The sequence below is a fragment of the Brassica napus genome, chromosome C9, assembly GCF_020379485.1.
Source record: "Brassica napus cultivar Da-Ae chromosome C9, Da-Ae, whole genome shotgun sequence".
In the NCBI taxonomy this organism is placed as follows: domain Eukaryota; kingdom Viridiplantae; phylum Streptophyta; class Magnoliopsida; order Brassicales; family Brassicaceae; genus Brassica; species Brassica napus.
In genome coordinates, this window is record NC_063452.1 from 46577160 (window position 1) to 46588435 (window position 11276).

At 36.5% G+C, this 11276-nt stretch overlaps 1 long non-coding RNA gene across 4 annotated transcripts; it reads right to left on the bottom strand.

The window, feature by feature from the left end:
* Positions 1-5466: 5466 nt before the first annotated feature.
* Positions 5467-8156, bottom strand: LOC106385112. 4 transcript variants are annotated; one of them, XR_002661235.2, is made up of 5 exons: positions 7256-8156; positions 7081-7142; positions 6042-6956; positions 5807-5925; positions 5467-5709 (listed from the first exon to the last, which is right to left on the bottom strand). It is a non-coding gene; the product is annotated as an uncharacterized LOC106385112 (long non-coding RNA). The 4 variants fall into 4 exon arrangements; XR_001277095.3 differs by having other exon boundaries at positions 5807-6587; positions 6875-6956; positions 7256-7728; XR_007328795.1 differs by having other exon boundaries at positions 5807-6956; positions 7081-7137; positions 7256-8135.
* Between the last annotated feature and the right edge of the window lie 3120 nt (positions 8157-11276).

The following is an 11276-nucleotide window of genomic DNA, read 5'->3' on the forward strand; positions in this document are numbered from 1 at the left end:
CAGATGTCATGTCCACATACGCCTGCTCAGAATGAAGTTGCAGAAAGAAAACACATGCACTTAACTGAGATGAGCTTGGCGATGATGTTTCAAAGTCAGGTTCCACTGAAGTATGAGTATAGTTAATGCACTTGCTTTTAAAATAAAAACATAAAGAAAAATATAAAATTATGACTAGTGAAACTTTATTGGTAAAACTAAAAAGTAACAAACAAAATTATGTATTCACTTTTTCTTAATATGTGTAAAATACTCAAAACGTCAATTATTCATATACATAGGGAGTATATTTTTAAATCTTGTTGATATTTCCTTTTTACATTATATATAAAGATCTGTATATTTTGTATTTATAAGTATTTCCCTTTTATTATTTATGCGAATGTGAATTTGTAAAGAAAAAATTTGAAAGCCTAATTATAGTTTAATAAGTAAAATGGCAACTTTAAGATAAAAAATAATTTTTAAACACAACTTTGTAATTGACAATTGTAAAATTAACTTAAGAGCAACATATATAAAATTGTCTTCTCAAATAAAACTATAGAAATATCCTCCTATTTGTATTTAGTGGCAACTCATCCCCTATATATTAATCCTAGAGTATTACAACACGTTTTCGTAGCCAAGTATCATCACTAGGATGATTCTTAGAATATTTAGAAAAACAAGTTGGTCCATACAAATATATATATATATATATATATATATATATATATATTATAATTTTTATTAAACTAACTATCAAATTGATTAGTAGGGTACACAAGAATATTTTTAGTTCTTTTCTTAAATAAAAGCTATGGAATTACCTAATATGATTAACATATATATGACAATTAATGATTATGAATAATACATATTTGATAACAATTTTCATATCCTCTCTCTCTTTTGTTTAATTTTATATTATTAAAATAAATTAAACAATCACATTAAGCATATAATAAAAAAATTAGATTTTTTTCTTATATGTTATATTTTAATTTTTTTTAAACAACTATAAATTACTAAAAATGGTAAAAGTCCCACATTGAAAATTTTGTGATCAATGGTTTAACTTTTTTTGTTCAAAAAGATACAAATGATCATAAATCGTATGAATATGAAGTATCATTAATATATATTCATATTATATATATATATATATATTAATATAATTTAAATTGAATTATATACTATATACTATATAAAATATAAAATATGTTAATTTCAAAATTTGCATTGAAAAATTATTGAGATCTTAATATTTTAATTTTGAAATTTGTATTGATAAATCTCACATTAAAAGTTTTGTGATTAATGGTTTAAATTTTGTTACAGCAAATATACAAATGTTAATAAAATCATATGAATATGAAGTGTCAATAATAAATATTTAAATTAAAATATACTATTTTATGTCTATGTCAATATCACTAAAGTTTAATTATATGTCATATAAAGTAAATAGAATTTTTTTTATTTATTTACCAAAAACATGATTGTAAATAAACAAAGGGTTTTGGTTTTGATTTATATGCTTTACTCTAATGTATATACTTTTATGTATACAAATTATCTTTTAAATATGTGGTTTCTAATATGTTATTTGATCCTGACAATCTCAGAAATACACTTCTTCAAATCGAAGTGAGTTTTAATATTGGAAGCACTATATATATATATATTATTTCATTCCGATTAAATATTTAAGTCTTGATATTTTTATTCCTAAAAGTATCATGACAAGATTTAATCACCTCCTTCTGAGTTTGTTCAAAGAATGAGAAATTTGATCATTCGTTTAATATTTGTTTCTTCCTAATACTCTGTCTAGTTATTATAATTGTAAGAATGAGAGATTTGAACTATTTATTATAAGTTTTCTAGTTTATCATTTAATAAATCAAAAAGTTATAACTTTATACATAGTTTACATATACTATAATGGTAAAGTATTATGTATATATTTTTTATCGGTATACTCTTAAGTAACTAAACCTCAAAACGTAGGTTAATAAAATAAGTAATTTGTTTTGTTGTTCTAGAATTAGATGATTTTTAGACCGAACTGGTGAATATATACTGGACATACATTTATATTTCGAGTCTGCACCTATATTCTATAACAGCTTGATATATTACATTTGAACACTAATCTGTGAATAGAGTTTGCCGGTGATATTTTTTCAAAATTTTGATTCTTAGATATGTATATGAAGTGGAACTAATTTTTACAGATGTCCATCTTTTTAAATTGACTCTTATGTAATACCGAATTCACAGAAGAAGTTAAAAAAAAAAGAAACATTACTCGTATCAGTGAAACAGAAACGAGAACGAAAGCACAATTTTAAAGAAGTAGAAAATGAATTCATTTATGGAGAGTCAAGATTAAACAAATCGATAGCAGAAAACCTAATCTCTTTCATCATTTTATAAATGATGTTGCATATCTGGTTTTTGTGATTTTTGTAAGCCACAAAACTTAATTTTTTTTGTGCATATGAAGTCTTAAAAATAATTAAAATGAACGTAATACATTAACTTTTCAACAATAATATTACATTTAAGAGACCAATATTTGTATTCGTCATTTTATAATCGATAAATATTATTGTGTTACAAAATGTTTTTTGTAAGCCACAAAACTTAATTTTTTTGTGCATATGAAATCTTAAAAATAATTAAAATGAACGTAATACATTAACTTTTCAACAATAATATTACATTTAAGAGACCAATATTTGTATTCGTCATTTTATAATCGATAAATATTGTTGTGTTACAAAATGTTAAAACCATTTAATAAAAAAACATTAGTATAAAAAATTCACTTCGTGCTTGCGCGTGAGTTATCATCTAGTTTACTTGTACGAGACCAGTTCTACAGCCAAGGTCCTTGTCAAAGCTACTTGAAAGAGTTAGATTCCAAGGTTTATAATTATAGACTGCACGAAAAATTTAAGAGATAAAGAGTATATACGCATGACATTTGTGAAATGTGTTTTTCTTGTTTCATTTATTACAAACTAGATGGGTGTCCGCGCTTCGCGTGGAATATTGTTTTATTGTTGTTAAAAGTATGATTTTTTGGATAATGTAATTAGATGATCATTTTTATTTGTTAAGAACGTTATTTGGTGTTTTTATTGTGTTATGTAGTAGTAATAGTGATATGTTAATATATTTTGTCTTTATTTTTTCAATAATGTGTTTTTTCTAGTATAGTAGTGAAGTGAGCCTCTAATGTAAAAATATATTGAATTTAAATAACTTAAATTTGCATTTATGCATTTGTTGATTTTAAGATTAACAGTTTCAGTGTCAAAATTATCGTTTATTTTTTTCATATTTTTGAACATTATAACTTTCAAGATGTTTTTGTCTTTTTCCCATATTTTGAAATTGAGCCTTCAATATCTATGTATTTTGTTTACCTTTTTGGTATGGAGTGTTTCTCATCATCACCGAAAAAGACTTACCTCATGCTCTTGTTCTTTATCGCCTTCTTCACTTTGAGATTTCTGGTATTTGTTGTAAATCGGGTTTAGGAGTTCCCAGTTGTGCGGTTGTTTCTAGCGTCGTTTTAGGCTGCTCCATTCAATATTGGATGCTCCTCTTCTTCCTTAGATTTTAGCTGATGTTATGAACTGCATCTCTTTGGGTTGGGTCAGAGTTTAGTCGTCTTTAAAGTTGTTTTCCTCGTCTTTGGCTTACCATTGATACTCCCTTCTCGTCTTGGTTTTCAAGATATGATTTTTGGTGATTTGACTTCTATAGCTCGAGGACGGCTCCACGATTTGATGATTTCGTTTTGTCTACCCTTCAATTTATGTTCCCTCATCTCGTTGCAGCTTTCATCGCTGCTTGCGTCTCTGTGACTTTCCCTTTCGCCATGTTTGCCACTCCAGGTTTGGATAATGTTCTCCTCCGAGTATGCTCTTTAGATTTGGAAGATTGTTTCTGGTCTCAAGTCTGGGCTCATGTTTCTCGGGGGTTGGCTTCCGTTCTCCCTCACTCATGTTGTTCTATTCTTCCTTTGCTCCCCTTAGTATAAGTGTGCAGTATTAGTCTCTTGAAGATTTGGTCCCTTCTATCCCGAGCTTTGTGGTTCTTCACCGGCATAGGCGTCTTGTTTGTGCTTGTTTAGTTTGTGAGGTGCTTCTAACCTCTTAGCTGGTGGTTGTACTTATCGTTCATTTTGTATGTCTCTTCCTGCTTCGTGGTGATTTGGCCTTCTGTTGATTATTCTTCCTCTAACCCGCTTTCTTAATTCTTTGCACTGGTCCTTGATCACGCTCATTTGTGTTTGAGGGATTGTTTTATCTCAAGATTATATTTCTACATTTTACTGACTTTTGATTGTTCTGGCCAAGACACTCTATGATAAAGTGGGGTAAGTTAGTTTTCGTTCTTGATCGCCTTTGAGTTCTGGACCTTTATTGAGTTAGTATTACTTTGACATTTTTTTCTCTGTGATTATGAAAGTTTTATGTTTAGATTATGTGTTATATTAAGATAAATATATAGTTGTAAATGAAATAATAGAAAATAGTAAAAAATAATAAAATCGCGAAAGTTTATGCTATTTTTAGCTGTGAATAAATTAAATATTTAAAATACATTTATATTTTTTTACTTATTTATTTATTTATTTATTTGTTTTGCAATTTTTTGAACAATAAAATAGATTAAAATAGATTATCAAACTTCAAATGATGATGGTTAGTGTGAGAAGGATTATATAGTGTATAATTAGAAAATAGTGAACCAAATTGCAATAATCTAAAAGAAGAATGATCTAAAATGTAAAAAAACAAAAAAGTGGACACATGTCAACAAACCCCCCCTTCCACATGTCATAAGAAGAGAGAAAAGTCTATTTTATATATATAGATAGATTACATGTGCGTATACGTAATAATATAGTTAAATCATAAATGCTTCTTGGAGATATGAGACTTGAACCGACGTGAAAACCGTGATGCATATATTTGAATATTGGACAGTTCGCACTTATGTAGATTGCGTATTGAAACAATTTTGTTAAGTATTAGGTAAACTAGGGATCATCAACCCCGCCCAAGCGCGGGGGTCGGTGTTTGGTGTGTTGCAGTTTGTTATGCTTGCAATTGAAAGATAAATGTGTGTAATTTACTGGTTAATTTGTGTACATTTTGGGCTACGATTGATGTATTCATATCTATATATAGTGTTAATGTTTTTTTTTTGTTGCTTATCCATGTCGGTTATTTTTCTCTTGCAAGAAATTATGTTCTGTATGTCATCAAGCATTATACAGTGCTTCTCTAGATTCATCTTTCTGCTTTCTTATTAGTGTAGAAAATATTCTTTCTCAAGAGTTTGTGTTAAAACCAATATGTTGTGCACTTGTGCGTTAAAGCTCAACCACTTGCAAGCAACAACCAAAATATTCTGTAGAAATACTTTTGAATGTATATAACACATTCTTTTCTATCATTTAAATTAAAAAAACAGAAAGCATAAATTAATAGTCCAGTATATTAAGTTAGTACAGAGTAAAAGTTCAATAACTCAGAATTATCGATCACAGTGGTGACTTATAAAACCAACTTTTTAATAGAGGGGGTGTGGTTATTCTGCTGTTCTTCTTCTCTTTGGAAGATCATTTTCTTTATACTTACCAGTTGAGCGTCGCCTCTTCTCTTCCATGCTATTGTCATCTTTGGCCCACTCGGTCATCTGCAATGGTAAATAAACAGTTGATAAAGCATCCAAATGAAGAGGTTTGATAGAGAGAGAGAGAGAGAAAGAGAAGAGAATACAACACAAGGCTTACCAAATGGCGTCTATAGGGATGGGTGCTCGACCATGCATTCTCGCATTTGGAGTCTCTTGCTTTGGCATGAAACCAACAAAACCGTTACTTGAGTACTGTTCCATGTTCCTCTTTGGAAGCTTTGCATACACAAAGAAACATGAATAATTGTGATTGATGTTTCTAAGAATAGTAAATCCAAGACTAATGACACATCTCCTTGTTGTGACTTGCAAGTTGCAACGAAAATCTTTACCCAAAAGGACGCATAAGACCTAAACTTCAGCAGTTATTATTACGTGTTCATTGTGCTGAAAAGCTTTCTTAGCTCTTTCGGTTGCCGCAACAGCAACAACTTTAACATTTAACTTTGTTGGAAATTGGAATATTATCTCAAACCTCCCAGCCGTGTCCCTCCGCTTGTGTTCAGGAAACCTCAACTTGACAGCATGCCCATCCATAGAAATTCCATGAAATTAAACCGAAAAGTGTCACTGTAATTCCTCAAATCCAATTAAAGCGAAGTTTCAAAGAGACAAAGTCACAAACTATTATATATTTGACATCTCTGTACAGTCGGATTCTACATAATCATAACCGCTTGAAACAGTTTTTCCATTCTTTACATGCTTTGTCTATGTTTATAATAGTTTAAAACAAATAAATATTTAAACAGCCGCCTTGTTAAATGTAAATATTCAATGAAGAAAAACTTACCTTCACTTTCAGATTCTTTCCACGCTTCACCATGTCTTTCAGCTGCTTCTCCAAACTCTAATTAGTTGTAGTGAATGACATTTGACTGAAATACAATGGACTGGGGAAAATGTTACAAACATACTAATTCAAAGATGCATATGTAAGATATATGCATATTTCACGTCCCATATGTATTTTACTTGGGAAGCTCAACTTCAAACACAAGCTTTTGTGTTTGTCGTCTGTAAGTTATGAAAACATCAAGATTGTTACTGAAACCTTGACATTATGTTAATTCCCCTAAAGACGGTAGCGAAAGTACAGAAGCTTGGGTTGGAACTGTAGCGAAAGTTGTTGGTTGTCTATATTTAAGTCAGATTTGCGACAAACCTGGCGGTGACCGCTTCGATGGCAGCAATGTTGGTGTGAAAATAGAATTTAGTCGCCGGTGTGGAGTTCAGAAATAGGTTACCTACGGAGGGAAGAATATGTGTTAGGTTATAGAATCAATGAAGACGTATGTGTAGAAGGTGGTGTCTTCCGAGTTAAATTTACACACATCTACATATTATTATTTGAAATATAGATAAGCAAACCTTCAAATTTTCTGGGATTAACCGTGGTGACAACTATAACAGAGTATGCCATATCGTCTGAGCTGTTTAATTTTTCGAACGGAGTGATCAACAGTTCAGCGGAAGAAAAACTCAGATTTTGTGTATAAGATGTTGAATTCTCTACTCAAACCCTAAACTATTTATAGGGACTCACCTCATTTTTACGCTAGCGGTTTTGATAGTAAGAGAGGGAGATGGAAAGCTTTGTGGAGTTAAAAAATTAATGTAACCAGGATGTTGTTGCAGGGTTCAGAGAACAACAGCTCTTCATCCAAGGAGATAAAGAGTGGGATCTGGAGTAAGGGGGAGATAGAGAGTTTAATGGAAAAGGGATTATCACATCGGTCCAGAGAGTGACGGTCCATCGTCGGAAGGAATGAATACTCAATTTGACCTAGTCTCCAACCTTCATCACCGTATAAACTTGTTACGGGCTCCGGAATCCACATACATGCATATCAAGAAAGTACATATAAAGGTGGTTTCTTAATGGGTTTTAGAAATAATAACTGGCCCAACATTCAATATACACGGTTTGCATCAAGCAATTGTAACAAACATCTAATTTACTTATGTAGGTCCCATGAAAACACGTGGATAAGCTTAGAAAAGAGTAGAAAGTCACTCATTATCTATAACATCTATTTATCTACCTATCTATCTATCTATCTATCTATCTATCTATAATAATAAAGTAGACTTACCTCCTTTTTCAAGCCGCCACGTCAGCACGGAGGTATGAGCGTTTTTAGACACGTGTCCTCTTCATTTTTGTTTTCTTGTGATGTTTATGAGCTTTGGTTCAATTACGAGTTTTATAGAATAAATGGGCTTTGGTTCAGTTACGAGTTTCATATAATAAAATAGCTCGAATACACGTAAGAAGTAAAGCCCATATCATACTCAGCCCATACTTCTAACATAGGATTTGATCCCGACGAACTTGGCCGACTCTTTTCTCACTGTAAAATCTTCGCCGTACCCCTCCAGCTCCTCATAGATTCAGAAACGTACACAATTATGGCATTCAATCAACGACGTCCACTACTTGAGCGTCAATGCCTCTTCAATTCCTTAGCAGGTTCAGTGATTGAGTATATATACATACCCTGGGAGAGAATTCACGCACGTCTCTTTGTTCCATCAAAATCGTTAAAATGATTTTTGTGAAAGTTCCAAAAATGGTGAATCAACTTCTTTATTTCTCTGAGCTCAAGGCTGGTTGGTGCAGACAAAGTGTAGTAACGAGGAACTTTCATTTCTGGGAATCTCGGAATGTGAAGAAAGGTGGAGAGCTGATGGGAGTTGATCTTCTACTGGTTGATGGAAAGGTAAGGAGGATTGCATGCTGTTTTTTTCTTTACAATATTGGTATCTGCAATCGTCTTTGAGAGATATTTTTGTTTTGTCTGTTTTGGTACGAAGTTGATTTGTTGCTACAGTGAACAGTGGCTGGTTTTCCTATACAAAGCAATGGTGTTTTAAGCTTTGAGGTGTTTGATCGTGAAACGGTAATAAATAAGATGTGGGCTTAAACAAAGACGTCTTATTAATGGTCGGAGAGAAAACGTTCGATCGGTTACAAGGAAATAAGAGGAGAGTGCGACAGAAAGGAAACCGGTGGCTCGATAAGCTACCGGAGAAGTATAACTAACGGCGAGACGAAGTAAAGGTGAAAACCCTAATCTAGCCGTCAAGTGTTGGTCAGTGATTTCGGATCCTCTTTTCGTTGTCTCTTCTTTCCCTTATATAGACGTCCCGATGCCTCGCTCTTGACCTAATTTTACGCCATCTTGGTGGGCCTCCTTTGCTGGGCCGAGAGGCCCGTAGGTGTTCGAGCAACCGCTGAGCCGAACGCTCTTCAGTCGACGATGGTCAGCTAGAAGTACTCAAGAGTCAAGCCGAGAGACCTGACTCTCGAGCTGACAGATCGAGCCGTCGCTCTTCCTAACTCGGGCCAGGCCTTCCTATTCCTCGGGCCCTGTGGGATGGTCGAATCCATCCTCTACAGTAAGTCCCCCCCTAGTCCATCAGTGAGCGGGTGATTTCCAGCTCGTGATGGATTCTAAGGTTTGAAGGTTTGAGAGAATAGGAGGTCTGTCAGAAGATTTGAACGATCGGTCGGCGAGTCGCACAGCGTTGCCCTCTCGGAAGCGAGCAGCAGAGGCTTTTATCTCTCCTTTTGGTCGTCGTGTCGTAAGAAGGGTTCGTCGCGAAGGTTCGCTGGATATTTGGGAGAGTTTCGAGGCCCATTAAGGCCCGTTTAGGCTTTAATGACGATACCACGAATCCCCCACCCCTTTTTTCTTCTTCTAGATGAATCGAGAAGTCGAAACGCCGCGAGGGTCCGCTGGGTTTTTAGGGCGGATTTCGAGGCCCGTTTAGGCCCGAATAGACCTAATGATGGCGCCTCGAGTTTCCCCCCTCTCTTTTCCTTATAAATACGCGGATCCCCTTCCATTCCTTCAAGTTTTTCTCCGCGATCAAAGGTACTTTCTCTCTCTTTCCCTTATCTCTCTAAGCGTTGTTAGATTTGTTCGAAACGTTCTTCGCTGTTTCGCTCTGCGATGTCGTCGGGTCAGAGGTTATCGGAACAATCGAAAGGAAAGGCAGCCGCAGCGACGTCGAATCCGACGAGGAATCCCGACGGGAGTCGTGTCGTAGATTCGGAGGCGATTCATCGCGAGGCGATGATGGACACGGAAAATCTATCTCGCTCTCATCGACTTCTGGTTGCGGATGCTGCGAGACTCGCGAGAGAAGGATGTCAGAACGTCGTTGCGAGGGATGCAGTGGAATGTTCGAGAGACGGTCAGAGCGGGGCGATGCCCGTTGACTCGGTCACCCTGAGAGCTCGACCTGCGGAGGTTGGTCTCTCGGATGGCGATGATTCTGAGGTTGAGTTCTTCCCGACCACTTTTTACCCCGATGGAATTTTCGAGGAGCTTCCTCAACTTCATCCCGACTTATTGCGTCCTGCCTTCTTGGCCGGTCAGGACTGGGAAGGCGTAGAGGAGACGAGGTCGACTCTTGGAAGCGTGAAGAGGGTTCTTCGGGCTACGGGTGCCGTAGGCGTGACCTTCCTTGTGCCCACGGGAGCGCAGAGACCCTGGTCTCCTCCGATGGGGTACCAGACGGTGTACGAATCCTATTTTCAGGAGGACACTCGTTGCTGGTTCCCCATCCCGCGACTGATCACAGCATACGCCAGACGTCGGGATCTCGCGATCAGTCAGCTGCTGAATGGCTCGCTGCGTCTAGCGGTTACTTTGTCGGTTTTGGCGGAGCAGATCGACATGCCGATGAGCGTTAGGTCGTTCGAGGAGATGACCTCGATAACCGATATGAAAGATGGCACCTACTCGGTGAAGATGCGACCAAACTGCAACATATGTGCCGGTCATCCGAACAAGACGCAGAATTGGCAGCGCTCCTACTTCTTCCTTAAGTCCGACAGCTCGGCCTTCGAGGAGCCTCCCCAAGACGATTACCGAGTTCTTTGGAACCGTTCTTGCGGTAGAATACTCTATCGCGAACCGTAAGCGATTTGTCGATTCTGACCAACCCTTTTTTTTGTATGCAGTCGGCCATCCTACCTCCCCAGCTTATCCCGAAGATTTCTTGAGGAGTGTTCGCGCCGTCGCTCTGCTTCGAGTCTATCGCTGGTCTGAGATATCCGTGGAAAGGATCTGTGGGCTTAAAGATCGAATCGCTCGAAGTACGTTCTCTCGCACCTCTAGACTGTGCTCTTTTAGTCGCAATTTTTTTTTGTCGCGTCCTGACTCTTCTGCCTTATGTTTTCAGGAGGGTGGAGATCCGACCTCCCGACCGTTCTTCCCATTCGTGCTAAGCGACTGGACATCTTCCCGAGAGATATCCAAAAACAAATTACCGAGGCGAAGAAGATGGGCACTCTCCCTGACTTGAGCGTAATAATAGCGGCCCAGCTGGGGCTGGCTAGCGGGGAAGGACCCCCAGCAGCGGTTCCTCATTCTGGCGAGGCTCTCCCTTCCGGCGCCAGAACTGCGGGGAAGGGCAAGAAAAGAAAAAGAGACGATGGTTCGGGAGCCGGGAGGGGCGCCGAGGGGACGAGCGAGGCCCCTCCTTCTATTGAGCCCCGGAAGAAGAGCAAGCCCAAAAAGACAAAGAAGAAGTTCGCCGGCGAGCAGTTGGGA